The following is a 6,561-nucleotide window of genomic DNA, read 5'->3' as shown; positions in this document are numbered from 1 at the left end:
TAGCAGATCACGGCAGGGTCTATGCCTTAGCAGATACATCCTGCTGTTTCTCTGTTAAGCCTGGTGGCACTTTGGAATCACTGGACAGAGCCTTGACTAACAGAAAAGAGTCAGCCAGACCCTACAGAACAAATCTGTGACATGGCAGCCTCGTCCGTCAAGAACACGTAGGCAGACATGAGCGTTCTTGGGGATGGCTGGCTTCCGCCACATGTGGATCCCCCACTGGGGGCTGATGGCTAAGCCTCTCCAAGAAAAATTACAGGGGCCCGAACTGGACTCCTTTGCATGGGACAAGCTGTGTGACCAAGCTTTTAAGAACCTTAAAAACTTATTAATGGAGGCGTCCACACTGGCCTGACCAGATCTGAACAAACCGTTTGACCTATACATTTGTGAAAGGCAGGGAACAGCTCTAGGGGCGTGAATCCAAATGTCGAGACCCTTAAAGGGAGGGGTAGCCTGTTTCTCAAAGCAGCTGGACACTGTGGCAAAAGGACGGCCCCTATGCTTGAGAGCTGTAGCTGCCACCTGCCTATTAATCAAGGAGGCAGAAAAGTTGACTATAGGCCAGCCTACGACGGTACGGAGCCCCCATCCAGTCTCTATCCTGCTAGAGACTAAAGGACATCTCTGGTTATCCCAGAATAGAATACTGCCATGTCAAGCCACGCTCTTAGACTCCCCCCAGATCTCTCTCAAACCCTGCCAGACCTCGAACCCAGCCACCCTGCTCCCTGAGGCCACCTGGCCTGTTCCCCTGCCTGCCTGAAAGTGATTGATCAGGTTTACCCCAACCGCAAGGATCACCAGAGTGCCCCGTTGTCCAACGCTGAGGAAGAATGGTGGGTGGATGGGAGCCACTTCCTGCATAATGGACAAGGAAGAGCAGGTTATGCAGTGGTGTGTCCCTGTAGGCGGACACAGGGGCCGAGGGGCGGACACCAGTCACCTTGGCTCAAAAGGCAGAAATAAGTGCATTAACTGGAGCTTTGGAATTGGGAAAAGAGAAAATCATAACAACGTATACTGACTCCAAGTCTGCTTTCTCTGTAATTCATGCTCACGGGGCCATTTTGAGAGAAAGGGGTCTTCTTCACAGCAGCAGTAAGGAAATTCAATATGGGCCAGAGATCCTTAGACTGCTAGAGGTGGTACCAGGTCCCCAGGGAACTGGCTGTGGTCCATCGTAGAGGCCATCAGAGAGGAGAATCAGAGGCCATACGAGGAAAGGACTTGGCAGGGGCAGCGGCCAAAAGGGCCTCTAGGTCAGGACAGCTCCTTCAACTCCCATTGATTCCCTCTCTGTCTTTCTAGGAGTCCACTCCAGAACGTTCCGCTGATGAAGGAAGGGAGGCCACATGAAAGGTTACCAATGGTCCCCAAAGGTTAGGGGCTGGATGATAAACCAACGAGGGAAGATACGGGTTCCCAGACGAATAGCCCGGGCGCTCCTTACCGATGCTCGTAGTTTGACCCATCACGGAAAAGAAAGCTTATGCCTGTGTCTAAGAAAAGTGATGAGCGCCCCAGGGATGAAAGAGCTGGTTGACCAAATGACTGGACGATGTGTTCATTGCCAGAAAATCAGTGTACAAACCAGGCCTCCTGTAACCTCTTGGCTAGGGCAACTCAAATTCGGGGACGTCTGGCAGGGGAAGACTGGCCTGTTGATTTTACTGTGCTGCCCACAGGCCCTGGGGGACACAAATACCTCTTGGGGTTCTTGGATGCACAGACTGGATGCGAGACTCAATGGGAAAACCGCTGTTCCAGCCTCAGCTCGCACTCCGCACGGCGCTGCCAAATCCAGAAGCCGTGTCTGTGACATAAGGATTCCTTCTCAGGGCAGATTGGAGGAGGTCACTCAGGATTAAAGAAGAAAAAAAGACAAATCCACCTCAAATACCTCCCCTGCACCCCTCTCCCCAAACCGATGTCTAAAGGGAAGAAGACCACGTGAGCTGAAAGGCAGCGAGGCCCACAGCTCGGACCCGTTTCCAGAAGCAGAGCTTCCACCGCGGCTGCACGTCATGAATTGTTAGCGCCGCCTAAATAGCTAAGATAAATACAGCCCGTGGTTGACGCAGGTTAGCATAAGGGAAGCCATGTTAGAGAGGGGAACCGTGTTAGGACTGTAAATGGCCCCGATCCGCAAGATAACCCCCCTTCTCCTTGTCAGCAGTGCTCTAGTTTGCACATAGCCTAGATAAGCACGCACCTGCTTGTGAGAAATATGCAGGCTCTGCTGTCTCGTAGGCTCCGCTTATGGCTAGTCCTTCCCATTCTGATAAGGCCATAGCTGTGTTAGTTTTCCCAGGGGTGTAATGACCTCCAGGAAAAAGCCCTCTGCTGGTATCTGTCACCAGTCACGAGAGAAAGGGATGATCTGAAGTTTCAAGGACTACGAACCCCACCAGATGGCCAACATTCCGAGACCCCCTCCAGCCCATTTGCCCTATAGAGCTGCTTCAGAATTTTGTAGTTTTAAGATCTTTCTTTCTTTCCTTCTTTCTTTCCTTCTTTCTTTCTCTCTTTCTCTCTTTCTCTGTCTCTCTCCCTCCCTCTCTCTCTGTCTCTCTCCCCCTCTCTCTCTCTGTCTCTCCCCCTCTCTCCCTCTCTCTCTCTCTCTGTCTCTCCTCCTCTCTCTCTGTCTTTCTCTGTCTCTCTCCCCCCCGTCTCTCTCCCTCTCTCTCTCTGTCTCTCTCCCTCTCTCTGTCTTGCTCTGTCTCTCTCCCCCCCATCTCTTTCCCTCTCTCTCTCTCTGTCTCTCTCCCTCTCTCTCCCCCCTCTCTCTCTCCCCCCCCCGTCTCTTTCCCTCTCTCTCTCTCTGTCTCTCTCCCTCTCTCTCTCTCTTTGTCTGTCTCTCTCCCTCCCTCTCTCTCTGTCTCTCTCCTCCTCTCTCTCTCTGTCTCTCCCCCTCTCTCTCTGTCTTGCTCTGTCTCTCTCCGCCCCGTCTCTCTCCCTCTCTCTCTCTGTCTCCCTCTCTCTCTCTGTCTTACCCTGAACTAACATCTCTTCCCAATCTTTTTTTTTTCCTTCTTCTCCCCAAAGCCCTGAGCACATAGTTGTATATTCTAGTTGTAGGTCATTCTGGGTCCGCTAGGTGGGACACCCCCTCAACATGGCCTGATGAGCGGTACTAGGTCAGTGCCCTGGATCGGAACCGGTGGAACCCTGGGCCGTGGAAGCCGAGCATGGGAGCTTAACCACTTGGCCACAGGGCCGGCCCCGAGATGGTTCTTTGGGATGCTAGTCTACCACCTTCCCCCTTGCTGGCCAGCTGTAATAAAAAGACCCTTTCTTTCCTACCGCCTTGCCTCTGGACTGTTGGCTTGTCTGGTGGCGAGTGGAAGACTGCTTTTGGTGGTTACAGAACGACTGTGATGGAAACCCTTGCTGGTAAAGCTTGGCGGTCAAGGTCCTGACAATTTGGTTTCGGAAACGCTCCACGTCAAGAATTCTAACTGGGCGTCAGCTGACACGGGGCTGCGTCTGGGTGTGGGAGGTCGGCAGGTTTCTGGTCTGTCTGCCTGAGGTGAAGGGTGCCAAGAGCAAAAGGTTTGGGGTGAAGGCCCGTGCCACTGCAGGGCAGAGGTGTCAGACTCTAGAGAGAGAAGGAGGCAATGTGACCTTGGAGAAGATGTTCTGACCAGGCATTTACGAGAAGGAGGACCCTCAGGGCTCTGTCTGGGATGGGGGGAGGAGGGCCCTCTCTGGGAGCACGGGCCTCGGTGCCTGCCCCGCGTTGCTCTGCAGGCAGCCAGGAGAGAGAGACAACATCCTGTGTGAGCCCACGTACAGCCCCCTGTCCCCCTCAGGCAGGAGTCGACACAGGGTCTTGAGTGGTAGGGAGTGTCAGGCCCCTGTGTTTGTGCCATGAGGGCTCAGGTGGACTCCAGTGCAAACACACAGCCCTCACCGGTTGCGGAACACCTGTCCTCCCCAGGACACAGGTCAACAGGCAGAACGAAGGCGCCCGCGCTGCAGAGAATCATCTGACAGCGCCCTCTCCGCCCTCCCGGCGGGCAGCAGGAACCCGGCTCACGACTCCTGGGGGCAGTGGCCTTTATGCCCGGAGGCTCCCAGGCCTCTCCAGGGGGGAGGGTGCAGGCTCAGGCAGAGCTCAGTTCTAGACTACCACAGACTTGTTTTCCACGCAAGCGACGACCCAGGCATCCTTTCACGCGCCTCCACAGGCCCCACCCCCAGCCCCGGCTGCCCAGGTTGAGCAAGTCCGCTCACACTCTCAGCTTCCCCGTGGGCAGAAGTGCATGCACTACCCGCGAGCTGATGTGGGTTGAGCATCGAGCGCCATCCTTGGCACACCTAATCGATGGACTGGGAGATGGTATCAGACTAGCTGCCAGAATCCACAGGGCAAGGAATCCAAACAGGGAGCAAGAGAGACCCCATCGTGCTCAGACAATCAGACGGACACCTGGCGGCCCCGTGGCAGCGCAGAGAAAGCCCGCCTCCGTCTTCCAGGAACTACAGATGTTGGACCCAAAGAGAAACGGAACCACCCACAGTCTGGCCCCCTGCGCTCGCAGGTGACAAAGGAGCATGGGTATGGATCAAGCACACCCAGGGCGCAGTCTGCTGAAGCTCCACACTTCGTACGGCCGCCCTGGGAGGAGAGGAGTTCTGGAAGGGGGGACAACCTGCTTGAGGTTGCACAGGCAGCAGGTGACAGAGAGAGACCCAGGGGCTTCCTCCCGCCCCCGGGAGCGTGTTCTGCCTTTCGTGTCGTTCTCACAAGGCGAGGAAAAGTAAGTTCTGGTGGAGTGGGAACAACCGAAAAACCGGACAATATGTATGAGATAATGGTTTCCCGACACTGGACAGGAGTCCCAGGGAGAAGGGAAACGAGTGTGGGCAGGCTTCGAGGCGTCCCGGCTTACGACCAGTGACGCTGGGGACATAGAGGCAGCCGGACACATGAGTTGCCAAAATGGACATGAGAAGACGCAGAAAATCTGAACGGCCCCACATCTATTAAGGAAATTGAATTCTTAATTTAAAAATATTCCAACAAAGAAAAGGCCGGACCCAAATGGATCGACTGGTGGGTTCTATCAAACTTTTCAGAGGAATCCTGCCTCTATTGCATAACTTTCTCATACCAGAGAAGCTGAACGAACACTTCCTAACTCATTTTAGGAGGCCAGTTTAACTCAGCAGAAGAGTTGACAAAGGCATTACATAAAGAGAAAATTGTAGCCCAGTATCTGATACAGAATAGCCTTGGTGTAATCTTAGTGGATTAAAGCCAGAACCGCCTCCCGGGTCAACACGTCATGACAAAGTGGGTTCATCCCAGGATGGCAGTGTTGTTTTAACGCTCGAAAACCAATCCCGGTGATTCACTACATTAACAGGATAAAGAAGAAAAATAGTTTGATGCTATCAATCAAGGGAGAAAAAACATAAGATAAAACAAGACGCCAGTTCCTGATAGAAACTCTCAGCAAACCGGGAACAGAACAGAATGTTCTCCACCTGGTAGGACACGTCCGCGAAAACCCTACAGCTCGTGTTATATTTAATGGGGAGATACTGATCCCCACAGGATCAGGGACAAGGCAAAAACAACCACAGTGACTTATTCTATTTATCCTTATCCTGGAGATCCTAGAGATTAAAATAAGGCAAGAAAAATAAGTAAAAAGGCACATAGATTGAAAACAATTTAAGTAAATTAGCACAACTCACAAGGTTGTGGTGCAGAAAGGAGTTAACGGAACAGCCTGGACTGTTGTCCTGGGAAAGGCCTGCCTGCAAACGTGGCCCTTGAGTGGCATCTGGGACTCAGCTCTGGGCAGAGGCCTCCCCCCCCACCCATTGGAACTGGTAGGTGCAAATAATACGGTTTCTGCTGAACACCTGCCTTCCTTCTGGAAGTCAGGACTCCTCGTACACACCAAGCAGAGGCTGTGTGACCCACCTTCAGGGAGAACACTGGGCCTGACTCTCTAATCTCTTCCCCGGCGGCAAGCCCCTGGGCCCCGCTAGACATCGCCCCATGCGTCTGCTCCTTTTGCTGATTTTCATTTGGTTCAGATTTTGGTTCGTTTCATGTAATATGCTGATCCTGTGAATTCTCCTGGTGAGTCACGGAACCTGAGTGTGGTCTTGGGGACCCCCTGACGCAACTGTGTGTGTCCAAAATCCAGGGGAACCCGTAAAACAGCCACTAGAATGAGTAAGTGAATTTAGCAAAACTGTAGGATACAAGGTCAAAATGCAAAAAACCTAGTAAAAAAAACACAAAAATAAAGATTTTTTCGATAAAATTTACTAAAGCATCCAAAAACACAAAACACTTAGAATAAAATTTAATTAAAAAAAAAGTCAAGACTTGCTGTATACTAATAGCTACAAAATATTTCTGAGAGAAATTAAAGAGGACCTAAATAAGAATGGATATATTCTGTATTGGACAATTCGGTCAGGTGACAAGGCACCTTATAGTCAAGAGGGGAAAGAAGGGTTTTTTCAATAAAAAATGTTTGAAATTAAAAAAACAATAAATACAAACTTTGGGGTCATACGGGTGCC

Source organism: Equus przewalskii, chromosome 11 (assembly GCF_037783145.1).
Source record: "Equus przewalskii isolate Varuska chromosome 11, EquPr2, whole genome shotgun sequence".
NCBI classification, from domain to species: domain Eukaryota; kingdom Metazoa; phylum Chordata; class Mammalia; order Perissodactyla; family Equidae; genus Equus; species Equus przewalskii.
Note: the sequence above shows the minus strand (reverse complement) of the source record.